This window comes from Peromyscus eremicus, chromosome 7 (genome assembly GCF_949786415.1).
Source record: "Peromyscus eremicus chromosome 7, PerEre_H2_v1, whole genome shotgun sequence".
In the NCBI taxonomy this organism is placed as follows: Eukaryota; Metazoa; Chordata; class Mammalia; order Rodentia; family Cricetidae; genus Peromyscus; species Peromyscus eremicus.
In genome coordinates, this window is record NC_081422.1 from 68127589 (window position 1) to 68141778 (window position 14190).

Genomic DNA, 14190 nt, shown 5'->3' on the forward strand with positions numbered 1-14190 from the left:
TTGTAAGCCCAACCAATTTATAAAGAGATATCCATTGAATTATCAATGAGGAGTCTCCATGACCCCTTCCAGCCATGGGTGTTACAGGTACCCAATGCAGGTAGATGTGAGAAAAGTGTGATTCGCTAAACAGGTAAAAAAATTCTGTCATGTGCCAGTCTATTGCCTGTAGCTGAGACAACAGAGTCAAACATGCAGTAATGATCTTGGTTTAGGTATTTCCACTTTTTAAATTTGCAACATTTTCTTTGACAACATATCCACACCCTAGAAATTCCTCATCTGAGCAACAAACTAATTTCATTGCCACGGACATTCAGAAAGTGGTCAGAGTTTGAAGTGGTGGCACAATTACAGGTGGGTACTTTACACACTGATCATTTCAGTGTGTAAGGTTCTGTTCTTTGGGACAAAACGCCTAAGAGAAATTACAGAGAGGGGTGATAAACTTGGACTGTTGGCTTCCTGATTCCAGTTCATGGTGGGCCCCATTGCTTCGGGCCTGAGGTGAAGCTGAGCATCACTCTGGAGGACGTGGAACAGAGGTACTCAGTTAAAGGTAGCTAGAAAGCAGAGGCAGAGAGAATATAGGAAGAAAGAGCACAGGAGAGAGGGTGGGGAGGAGAGGGCAGGGGGGAGGAGAGGGAAAGGGCAAGATCTATGTTCTAAAGGCTTGACTCCATTGAGTAAGTAGTCTTCCAACCAGGCCCCATGTTCTATTAAGAACAGCCCCTTCAGCTATGAGAGCAAAAATAGTCTGAGGACACTAGTGTTCCCACGATCCAATTGCTTCTCAGTAGAGCCACTGGCTGGAGACCATGTCCTCATCTGCCACAGGCTTTCCCTGTGACATGCCTCATAGCCAAACCATAACACCCAGTATATACACAGAATACACAATATACATAGCACACAGTATACAGAAGAAACCATGAAATCAAATTTGATCAGAAGAAAATCCCTCTGATTTGAGAACAGCCTGCAGGTTCTAGTCTGTTACTAATGTCCGCATTTCCTCCATCTCCTTCTGTTGACAAAAGCTACCCAATATTACCCAAAGTTGTGCTACTAGGTCTTTTCTGACTCTATTTTGTGGACTCTCCCATGCTTCTCTGTCTCTGATTAAGCATTCTTTGAGAATCAGCTAGTCACTTGCTGTGTATCACTTTCCTTAAGGCTCATTAAATCAGGTAGCAGGTTTAATCCCACGCTCCCTGACTCTCAGCGTCCATCCCCTCTGGTATTGGAATCTTTAACCTGGGGTTTATAGGAGAGTTCTAGACATCCCTGAACTTACATTTGAAAATAAAATGAAACTATTTCAATTTACTCCCTCCCCAATTTTACATATAGACAACAAATCACAGCAGTATTTTGTCACTAATAAAGTGACAGACAATTTTATATATAACATTTAGAGTGTAAGGAAACTTAAAATATTACTTTACTTTGTACTATACTAAAACTATGTTTCAATATAATTGATCTACTTTTCTGTTTCCATATTTTATTTAATGCATTAAACATCCACTTAATTTAGGAAGGCATCCACGTCTCTACTAGACTGCAAAATGAGTTCAAGGGGCAACATTTACTTAACAATTCCTGACAGTGTCACGTGCTTCCCACCAGCCTTTGAGACAAAACCAGACAATGCAAATAAGAGTAACATTTGGTATATGACATGCCTGTGTGCAAACTGTAGCTCACGATTTTGACTCCATGTAGGAGATTTCAGATCAGAATACTATAGTAATAACTGGGACACTGGGATTACTATAAACTTGGAGGCGTGATTAATCTTTGGTTTTCCAGGCCGGAGATTAAGATGCCCATCATAGGCAGGATAGTGTATATGAATTAAAATCATTCATTGGTAACTGGCTAGCTTAGTTCCTAACTCTTTTACATAAAAATATTGTCATTTGCATATTTTATTATGCAATATCTTAGCAAGTTGTAGGTTAGCTGCTAATCTAGAAAATTTTTTGCTTTTGTTTGCTGCTGCTTCTTCTTTTTTTTTTTTGTAGCTGCTGCTCAGAACTTTACTAGAGAAAAATTCTCTTAAACTTTGAAAAATTACATCACCCACATGAAGAACATTCAACACAGAGGCATGCACCTACAGCCTCAGTACATGAGGAGTCTGGACAAGGAGATTGTGAATTCAAGTCCAGTGGCTTAGTCTATATAGGAAGAAGACCTTGTCTAAAAATATAAAAATAAATTATTAATTAATTAATAATTAATAAATTAATAGAAAGAAATTCATTAATAGAAAGAAATTAATAGAAAGAAAGGATCCGGGGAGATGGGTGACTCAGCAGTTAAGAACACTTGCAGCTCTTATAGAGGACCAAGTTTGATTTCCAGCCCCTACATGATAATTCATAGTTGTGCAGTTCCGGGAATTATGATGCCCTTTTCTGGCCTCTGAGGGCATTTCACTTGAATGGTCCACATGCAGACAAACACTCATATACACACACAAGAAAAAAATAAAAATAAAAAAGAAAGAAAGAAGGTAAATAATCCCCCCAAACAAACCACCTGTCAAATATTTGAATCAAATAATTGTGTCTGTTTGCATTTGAACTACCCACATTCTTGTTAATTCTACTAAGAGGCTGAGAAGACTTGCTTCAGGAGTGTGGATTGTGGAGTGATGACATCAGAGTTGCTACTTTCTAAAATATATAATAACCCTCTTATTTGTTCTTTGTATTACTTTTTTTAAAAAAGTTTTCTTTTTCCATTTCACATACCAATCACAGTTCCCCCTCCCTCTCCTCCTCCTACTCACTTCTCACCTTCCCCCAACCCAAGCCCTCATCTACTCCTCAGTGAGGATAAGGCCTGCCATGGGGAGTCAACAAAGTCTGGCATATCAAGTTGAGGCAGGACCAACCCCCGCCCCCCTGTTTTAAGGCTAAGCAAGGTATCCCTCCATAGGAAATGGACTCCAAAAAGTCAGTTCATGCACTAGAGATAAATCCTGGTCCAGTGGCCCCACATGCTGCCCAAGCCACACAACTGTTACCCACATTCAGAAGGCCTAGTTCTGTCCCATGCAGGTTCTGCAGCTGTCAGTCCAGAGTCAGTGAGCTCAAACTAGCTCGGGTCAGCTGTCTCTGTGGATTTCCCCTTCACAGTCTTGACCCCTTTGCTCATATAATCCCTCCTCCCTCTTTTTGACTGGACTCCAAGAACTCTACCCAGTGCTTAGCTGTGGATCTCTGCATCTGCTTCCAGTAGTTACTGGATGAAGGTTCTATGACCCCAAGACAGACATGCATGGATCTCCCTAGGAACAGGAAGTAGATAAGATCTCCTAAGCAAATTGAGATTTTTCAGGGGGTGGGGGGTTTTGGGGAGGAGATAAGGGGATTTGGCAAGAGAACATGAGGGAACAGGATGGTCCAATTGGGGGAGGGACAGAAAGGGAGAGCAGGGAAAGAGATATCTTGATAAAGGGGGCCATTATGGGGTTAGGGGAAAATCTGGTGCTAGGGAAATTCCCAAGAACCCATAAGGATGACCCCAGCTAAGATTCCAAGCAATAGTGGAGAGGGTCCCTGAACTGGCCTTCCCCTGTAATCAGATTGATGACTACCCTAATCATAATTTTACTTACTTTTATACACATATATCAATATGTAGATTAAACTATATGTTAATTTAGCTGTACAATGGATAATTGCATATGAAAATGGTTTATTGATTTTTAATAGGGTTGAGAACTAACTACTTCCTGTCTGACTCAAGTTCTCTGAATCTTTTATCTACAACCTGACAGTGATAGAACTCATGTTAGCAGGTATTTATAGAAATACTGAGCTGGGCAGTGGGGCACACACCTTTAATCCCAGCATTCAGGAGGCAGAGCCAGGTGGATCTCTGTGAGTTCGAGGCCATCCTGGGCTACAGAGTGAGTCCAGGAAAGGCACAAAGCTACACAGAGAAACCCTGTGTTGAAAAAAAAAAAAAAACAAAACCAAAACAAACAAAAATACTAAGAAAATATTTTATAACTATTACCAGAGTGCTAGACAGGGTTTGATTCATATTGACTATTATATAATATATGACTCCATAATTTATTTTTAATTTAGAACCTGTTATCCAAAAATGTGTATTTGAAAATCTCCAGCAATAATTTTCAATAAATATTCTCTAAATCTATGAAGTTTCGCCTAAGTGAAATCCCTTTAGAATATCTTAACGTAATTTTTATCATTCTTAGAAATGTGTATATAAAAATATAGGCTTGTCGGGCGGTGGTGGCGCACGCCTTTAATCCCAGCACTCGGGAGGCAGAGCCAGGTGGATCTCTGTGAGTTCGAGGCCAGTCTGGGCTACCAAGTGAGTTCCAGGAAAGGCGCAAAGCTACACAGAGAAACCCTGTCTCGAAAAACCAAAATATATATATATATATATATATATATATATATATATATATATATATATAGGCTTGAGAGGTATTTGTTAATAAAATGTGGGAGATGGTGGGAAGGGGGGAAAAATCCACTTTCCTGTGTTGATGACAGGTAGCAGAGCTCTGTATCAACCCAGGAGGACAGTGCTGAGACCCGGAGTTCTTGCCTGGATGGCTATCTGGATGGCAATATCTGGCTATTTGTTCAAAATTCATATTAAAATTTTAAGATGTTAATGCCTTTGCTATCCATAGGTAAATGTTTATATAGTAAAAAGAAAACACAGAGACCAAAGTGTATGCATGAGTCACAGAAAATGATCCAAATGTAGGAAAAATGCTAGTTATGATGTCATAAACTTTACACTGACATCATCGCAAAAGCATACAAATGTCCCCTTTGTCACTTTCTGATAATATACGTCACTAGAATTCTTGTCAGCTCCAGGAAATGGAGAGTTGAGATTTTTCACCTGTAAACAGCAGGTGCAGTAAACAGGAATCTGTAGATAAATGGCGACTGGTAAATGTTTCTGCACTCTATTCCTTCACAAGTTACACTATCCAGTCTCATTTCTTCTGAGGTTTTAGCTTTTGTTGCAAAAGTATAACAAGATTTTTTCAACCATTAAAGATATGAAAAAAATACTAGTCCATAGAAACAGAAGTATCAATTATATATAGATATCAATATATTACAATGTATATTTATATACAGCTAATGCATGAGCACATATGCACTATAATCACATATGAGTGTACATACATATTAATGTTGCAAGATTAAGAAGAGACACTACCTTCATGAGACTTTCAATTTCTATCTAGTTTTTTTTGGGGGGGGTGGAGCAGTATTCCAGGTTGGAAGCATAGTCACTAAATGACTGCCCACATCTTCACTGGGAAGTCTCTTTGTTCTTTGCCTTGAAGATTTTGCTTTTGTTATGACATCAAGCTCAAAATACCCTCAACTCACACATTCATCTATCCACCCAGCCAGAACCTTATTAGTCAGTAGTTTTGCATCTATTAATGTGACAAACACAGTTGGGACTTAGTGAGATTAGATAATCCACCAAAATACACTGTCCCTTCTTTAACACCAAGGCAAACACTGTGATATCAATGGATACTTAGTAAATAAAAGGAATCAGTGAGGAGCCTCTTATAACTACACTCATGATTCTGCAGAGAATAGCCAGGATCTCTGCACTTCTCAATGATTCTATTTCTCTATTGTGTTCACAGGTGAGAAGTAGTTTAGATTTACAGAGACACTACAATGTTCACAGAGAGCTCATGTATGTTCCCTCTCACAATCCCCCATTCTACATCCTATGATCACAAACATTTTAAAAGCTAGCACATGTCCCACGTTTCTTATTTTTCTCGTTGGTCAGTATTACATCTTTTCTTTTCTGAGATCTATCTCATCTTTTATAAAACTTACTTCTTTGCAACTGACTTGAACCTTTTGTTTCACACTTAAAATTTCTGGATTTATCCTTCATTTTTTTTAATCAGTCAAAAACTTCTAATGTTATATGGCTGGTCTCCATTTATTATTTATTATGTTATTATATTATTATAATTATATAATTATACTTATATTATATAAGGCTACTTTCATGCAAGTGTATATAATGTATGTTGAGCACATTGCCCATGTTACCTTCCCCTTTATCCCTTGCCCCTCCCACTTGTTCCCCTAAATAGTTTCACTTCTTCTTTCATGTCACAGACACATCTACCTATGTGGCTATCCAGAATCTAGAAACCACACACGAGAGGAAACCTGCAGTTAGAATAGCTATTCTGAAGTCGTGGAGTTTCACATTGGATTTTTACACGTTCACTATCGATTCCATTCATAAATCAGTGAAAGAATTAAAACTTGATAAACAATTAGCTTCTTATCATGTTTTATGACTCATGTGTCCATTCCACAGTGGTAATGTTAAAGCGTGAAGGAGCCACAGGTAATAAAACTAAAGTGTGTAGTTAGCTTTATGCAAGAGATGACAGGGCAAAGTTTGAAGATTTTAATCACTGCACGATAGAAAGCCAGGGCGTTTCGAGGCACTGGAGTAGAACAGCTGGCACAACTGTGCTTGGTGTACCGATAAAGTACAAAGCCTACCAACTGAGACGTATTTGAAATAATTAAAAAAAAAATATATATATATATCATTTCACTTTCAAATATGTGTTATAATAGATTGACATTCACATCAGAGCCAACCAGACCATGGGTAGAGGTACAAGAGCTAGGCTAACACAGGCTTCCCCTCCCTGCATCCCACCCCTCCCTTGGGTAACGTGGCTGAGAACATTGCAATATGGAATACTGAGACTGAAGACAGCCCACTGTTCAGTTATCTGTAGGTGTGTGTGTGTGTGTGTGTGTGTGTGTGTGTGTGTGTGTGTGTGTGAGAACAGATGCTTCTAAGCACAACTCCAGAGATCAAGTGCTGTCCCGGGATGCTTTTAGCATCCTCCTTTCCCCAGTTCCCTAAGTCTCCCACTGACAGTGATGGAGTGGTGAGTGGCGAAGATTAGATTAAAGGTGATTCGTTTTCTTCTTTCCCCGAGGCTGCTGAGCATTTGGTAGAGGGAGAGGAATTAAGACAGTGGATTCAATAGCCAAGAGGTACAATTTCTAGGCTTATGCAGTTACTTACTCATAAAATCATTTTGGAGCCCATTTCCTGGAAGCCTGGTAAAATTTCCAGGAAATAGAACTGTCAAATATGCCTCTGGTTTGTCTGACTTGGGCTGCACTTAAAGTGATCTTGAGTCGCTGAACGCACAGCAACAGGAATGCCACACACCTGTACTTCCTAGGATGACCCCTTTTCTTTCACTGTCACTGGATACAAACACAATCCTGTCCAAAGGAGCAGAGTCTAAACGGAATACCCCATGCTCTGGATTCACCAAGAAAGAAATGCCAAGGCTGCTGAATTGATTGACTAAAAAACCTCTTCAGATACACAATGGAGAAGGCGTATATTTGTTTTCCAGAATTATTTATTTGCTGTGAACTAACAAGCCTGGTTATTCCCAATCTTCCTTTTTACTCAGTGCGAAGGTTTGAGTTGTTTTCCCTTCTTGCTCTACAGATACTGACTGGGGGTGTGGGAGGAATACGAGGTTCTTAATTTAGGTCACGAGAAGAACAAAGAACTGGACTAGATGCTTATGGAAAGGAGAAAAGGGTTACCAAGACTGGACTTGGAAATAAATACAGCAAAGTGGATTTCACATTGAGATGAGGTCTTGGACAAGAGAGAAGAAGATGCATCCATGTCACTCAGTAACCCTGGGAGTAGGAGAGTTGAATATGGACATTGAGTACTCAGAGATGGGCGAAGACAGAGGCTGTCTGCTTGTACAATGCCCTCCTTTCCTAACTTTTCTCATTTTCTGCCCCTGTCCCTACCCTGCAACTGTGGAGAGATGTCTCCCACACCTTTGAAGTTGATCTAGAAACAGCACTGCTCTGTGGCTGCCTCCTCTACTTTCCCATGTCATTCCCAGGTCGTAAGTACGAGCTAACTTTGCAAAAACTTGAAAACAGCACAATGAGAAAAACTGGGCTGGGTCAATCAAATTTCTATATTATTCCTAAAGGGGATATATCTAGATTTTTTGTTGAAATAAACTTAGTTTTTAAATGAGGTTCTTATGTATCCCAGGCTTGCTTCCAATTCACTATTGTAATGCACATTGTGTTGATAAATTTTCCTGTGCTGTTTTAGCTTAATGAAAAGCTGACTGTGGGAGGAAACGTCCCCATCTCCACTTGAGACCCAAGCATGTTCATGTCAAGTATCCTTCAAAGACCCTGTCACAGGCCAGGTTGGCCCCATGGCTCTGTAAGGGGGGCAGAAAACAGTAAAGCAGCTCATGAGTAAAGCCGTTAGAGCTTTGAGAGCAGCTGGAAGGTGAAGCATTTTTTTTTTTTTTTTTTTTTTTTTTTTTTTTTTTTTTTTTTTTTTTGGTTTTTTGAGACAGGGTTTCTCTGTGTAGCTTTGTGCCTTTCCTGGAACTCACTTGGTAGCCCAGGCTGGCCTCGAACTCACAGAGATCCGACTGGCTCTGCCTTCCGAGTGCTGGGATTAAAGGCGTGCGCCACCACCGTCCGGCAAATCGGTGAAGCATTTCTAACAAAGGTTACTATTGTTTATCCCACAGCATGAAAACGCCTGCCTAGGGAAGGAGAAGGTGGGATCTCTGAACTTGGAACTCCAGTGTGACTACTTCTATAAGTCATTTCTGCTGGATGAGTATGGTCCCCAATTTATGTTGTCATTTCTACCTGCTGCTATTTGCTCTTTTGCTTGGAAGCCCCGTCTGAGGGGACCCTCTGTTTCACCTTGGGACTGTAGATTGGAACTCCAGCAGGCTGCTTCCCAAGCTGATTTTCTGCAATATGTTTCTAAGCCCTAATGTGAGGGTATGGCCCTTTGTTGACTCTCGCAGGCTGCTGCATCACCTCTGCTGGGAGTTTTGAGTCCTCGGTTTGATGCTGTGCCGTCTATTTACTGCCCTTCAGTTGTTCACTGTTTATTCTTTCACTTTGCCTGTTTGTAGATGTAATAGACTCAAACCTTCCAAAGCGGAGGCACGGCTATCATAGGTCATTCTCTGACCTTACAAAGCAGTTATGTGTCGGAGTATGACCTTCTGAGCATCCTTCCTCCCCTACCACTCGCCGGTGCTAAGGCAACAGGTGTGATTAATGACACCAGTTTATGCAGTGCTGGAAATTGAACCCAGGACTTTGGGTGCCAGATGAGCTCTGTGCCAACTGAGCTACCCAGCTGCACTGCTTTCTTTTCTGACTAAGCCACCAGGGAAGCTTGATGTGAAAAACCACGCCTGATTCTAATTTAGGCTTTGGAAAACATCGAAACTGCCATTTGCCAACACACTCCCCACTCAGGATTCAGTCAGAAATTCTAACTGAATAAAGTATCAAAAGATTAACAATACAAAAGCCTAGGAAATTGATTTGTTTTCTAATATCTTAAATGACTTAGGATAAATTGATGAACTGTTTATATTTCTTAAGTTTGGTGTAGTCTGTAGAGTTCTCTACTTATGATCTGATTCATCAGTTTGAATCTCAAAGGTTTGCTTTTATGAGAAATAAGGATACACAATGAAAAGAACTTGGAAACAAGAAAAATATCATGTTCAAGAGAAAAACACCTTCCACACGGAACAAAGAGGGGAGCATGATTTTAATAAACCTGAACCTTTGCAGTCATTTACAATCTGCCTGAGTAGCTAGCCAGAGCTTCTGGCCTATTTTTCAGTTTATGGATTTGGCTCTTTTTAGCAAGAGAAAATAAGATATTTTGTTGCAAAAACTTTTTATTAAAAGTAAACCAAGTACTGCTACAATGGAGAGATTTGCTCTGTAGTTTTCCTTTAGTTAAAAATTCCCTCCCTAAAGAATGAGGTAAATTTCCAGCTTTACATGTTTTCATTGTTAAAGGAAGGGCTGGCGTTGTTCTTGAGGACATAATGCATTTTATAACTTACCAAATTAAACACACACACACACACACACACACACACACACACACACACACCCCACCTCAACACCACCCCCCACACCATACACACACACCATAGGTATATCACACATACCCCTACTGCCCACCCCCCAACTCCCTCCTACCACACGCACACTACCCCTCACAGCACTCACACCACCACCACCCCACCACACACACACACCACACACATCCCAACCCCCCATATCCCCCATATATCACATACACACATATATCACACACATATACCATCTCCAATACACACACACACACACACACACACACACACACACACACACCACTGCCCCCATACACACCACCCACACATTTATTTTCTTGACAAGTGTTAGGGTCACTATTGCTTTGATGAAACACTATGACCAAAAAGCGAGTAAAGAATTTATTTGACTTACATTTCTGTATTGTAGTCCATCACTGAAGGAAGCTAGGGCAGGAACTCAAACAAGGCAGGAACCTTGGAGTCAGGAGCTGATGCAGAAGCCATGAAAGGATGCTGCTACTGGCTTGCTCATTGTAGCTTGTTTAGCCTATTTCCTTAAGAGAACCCAGGACCACCAGCCCAGGGATGGCACCACCCATAATGGGTTGGGCCCTTCTCCATCCGTCACTAAGTAAGAAAATGTCCTATAGCTGGATTTTAGGGAGGCATTTTCTCAGTTGAGGTTCCCTGGAGCTTGTGTCAAACTGACATAAAACTAGCTGGGACAACAGGATTATCGTTTGTGTTCTCTTAGTTTGAATTCATAGGTACTATAATACCTTGAAGCTAATCACTAGGAGGACAATTGTGTTTTGGTAGCCATACAAAATGACTAATTTCTTTATAATTATTTATTACTATTTTGCAAATAGTCCTACTGAAAGTATTTTTAGATTTGGTGTGCAATATAACATTCAAATATGTATCTCTCATGACTACACCAAAAAGGAAAAAAACATTCTTTTAACCCACATTAGCAGAGGTTATCCTATTCTGAGAGGCCTTCTCTACTTAAGAGAAGTCATGACATCAGTAAAACCTGATTGCCCAGGGGCTGTGTTCCTGCTCAGTCTCGTCCCTCGATCCCTGCTTGTGAAGGACCATTTGTAAGCAGATGTTGGAATAGAAGCTTCGCTGGGAGATGAGGCAGAAGTGGCCCTCTTACTACCCATGCCCTACTCAGCAACTGTTTCAGAGAAGAGGCACTAGCCAGCAAAGTCCTCATTAAAAATCATGCTCGTGGAGAATATGCAGAATCCCTAGCTACATGTTTCGGTTTACCAAACAAGATTCTGTCACAGTTTAGCTATCAGGACCCAGTAGAAGATACATTAATGAGAGATGGGTTACACAGAAATGGGCCAATGTATCTCTCTCTACATCTGCGTTGAAATAAATAGTATGCTTCTATTAAAATATAGTTAGAAGAATTACTGAAGATTCTTGGGTTATTCTTCATAATTTTCTGCTATAGTAATTGCACTTGAAGATATCTTCTAGAGATTGTAAGCAATCTCACTTCAACTCGGGCTGGACAGAAGGGCAGGGACAAAAAATTCTCCAGGCAGGAATGTGCTGTAAGAGCCATACTGAGGCTACCTTTCAATAAGTAACTACATTCTCAAGTTTCAGCCAAATTCCCTGAACTCTAACTCATGTGTTGGAAATAGGATGAGAGACTCAGCTTCTCCACTTCCTCTTGGTGAGTTACTGTAAGTTATGAAACTTGCTGTCATTCAAATGTTGGTTTCTTGTTTGCTATTGAAGTAATAACTCTCATCTTGCTATATCTGAACTCTTTAACATTATTGAAGTGGAAAGACAAACTCCTAAGTTCAAAATTCAGTGGCAATGCAGTGAAACACTGCCTGTATTTTTTTTGCTTGTTTGTTTGTTTTTGAGTCAGAGTTTCATTTTACAACCCTGGCTGGCCTCCACCTTGGCATCCTTCTGCCTCAGCCTCTTTTCAGCCCACCCCACCAGAGTGTATAATTTTAGGACTGAGTCACCATGCTGTGCTCCCACCTTCACTCAAGAGGAACGTTTAATTACAAGATTTAGAGAGAACAGTCCCCAAAATTTTACACTTAAGTTTCACCAAACTTTGGAAACTGTAAATTCATTGTATAAAATACTGGTATAGAAGCTGATGAAAATTAAAACAAGAAATCTTACCACTGTGACTATAAAAATGTATTTATCTTTCCCACCCCACTCCTTTATGCCATCCACATTTATATATGTCTATCATAGGCATCTCCCTTTCTACTTACGTGTCAAGTGTATTCTATTATTCTGCCCTCTGCTTCCCATTTTATAATCTACACCAATTATCATGTCCGCATAAATGCACACATGTAAAAATTTAAAGCTAGGACCTCATATCCCAGAGAACATGTGGCATTTATCTTTCTTAGTCTGTGTGACCTCACTTAATAATTTCCAAATCCACCCATTTTCCTGAAAAGTTCATTTTTCCTTTAAGGCTGGGTAAAACTGCATTGTGTATATGCATCATATTATCCATTTGTCTGTTGATGGACATCTCAGCTGCTTCGGTTTCCTTGTTATGGTGAATGGTGCAGCAATAAACATCAATGTGTAAATATCTCTCTGGAGGATATGGAGTCCTTTGAATATATATCCAAGAGTGTTGTAGCTGGTCATATATTAGTTCTGTTTTTAATTTTGAGAAATCCACACACTTATCTCCATAATAGTTTACACTTCTACCAGCAGGGCTCTTCTTCCCCCATATCCTCACAAGCACGTATCTCCTGTCTCCTGGATGGTAGCCATCCTGACTGGGGTAAGATGGAATCTCATTTTAGTGAAATTTTAATGAGTACTTTAAATATCCATTTCCCTAATTGCTAAGGCTGTTGAATACCATTTAAATATGTTTATTGGGTATTTGTGTTTTTTCCTTTGAGAATTCTTTTTCTGACTATTAGTTCAATTATTAATTGGCATTTTGGGGTTTTTTGAATTTAATTTTTGTAGTTCTTAAAATATTCTAGATTTTTTAACTGTCTGAAGTATAGCAAGCAACAGTTTCCTTCTACTGTGTGGTCTGTCTCCTCACTTTGTTGATGGTTTCGTTCAATGTGCAGAAGCTTGTTAATTTCATAGGATCCTGTTTGGCAGTCCTTAGGCCTATTTCCTGTGTTACTGGAGTCCTGTTCAGACAGCTCTCATCTATGTCTCTACAGTAAAGCCTCTTCCCTATGTTCTCCTCCAGCCATTTCAGCCTGCCTCTGCCTTCCAAGTGCTGGGATTAAAGGCGTGTGCCACCACCGCCCGGCTGCATGGCTGTAAGTTAATTTATACTTGAGTATATATGTGATTATATACATATTTATGTAAGTATAGACCCCTACAAATGAAGATATATGAAATCATTTACATACATGTGTGACAAGAGATAGCTATATATATATATATGCATAAAGACATATAGATATATATGCATATATTTGTATGATAATGAATTTGACTGAAGTAGGGGTAACTAGATGTTTTATACTGGTTATTTTAGTTTTACCTAAGAAACAGCATATATTATTAAGAGTTAGTTCAGACCTTTTCTAAGAATCACATGTGTATGTGTGTTTTTCTGTGTTTGTAGGTCTGTGTCAGTCTATGGGAATTTTCATGTTTCTGTGTGACTATGTGTCTGTGTGAGTGTGTCTTCGTCTGCATTTCTGTGCATGTCTGTGGCCATGAATTTGGGTGTATGACACAGAATATCACTGGGGAAATGTAGCCACCATATATGCTGACTGGAAGCCTCTGTTGAGTCAATGTGTGAGCCTCTGTCAGCCTTCTGTCTCACTGGGAGAGTTCATTTTCAGACTTTCTCTTGTTGCTGAGTTTCATGAATCCCCTGAGAAGCAGTTAGCTTCCAGGAAAGGATGCCACTTCTAAGAAAATGTCAGTTATGGATTAAATTTAGTTTGTCTTAGTAAGTTTTGTTCCCATAACTTGGCTGTTTTATAACTTAGCTTAGCCTTGTTGTTGAAGTAGAAGATTGAAAGTGAAGAATGGTAGGTGAGCTTTTGAAAGTATGTGGGACTTATCATTTTATGTAAATTCGGAACAAAGTGCTTTTTAGAGACAGAAAAGCCATAGAAAGAGAAGCTTTCTCTTTTGGCTTCAGGCAGTAAGGCCCTCTCATTTTTCTTTCC

The 14190-nt window shown here is 39.8% G+C and overlaps 1 protein-coding gene across 2 annotated transcripts in view; it reads right to left on the reverse strand.

The window, feature by feature from the left end:
- The window catches only part of Unc13c (unc-13 homolog C), a 412574-nt gene that overhangs the window by 220599 nt on the left and 177785 nt on the right, over positions 1–14190 (reverse strand). The gene's annotated exons all lie outside the window — the stretch shown is intronic.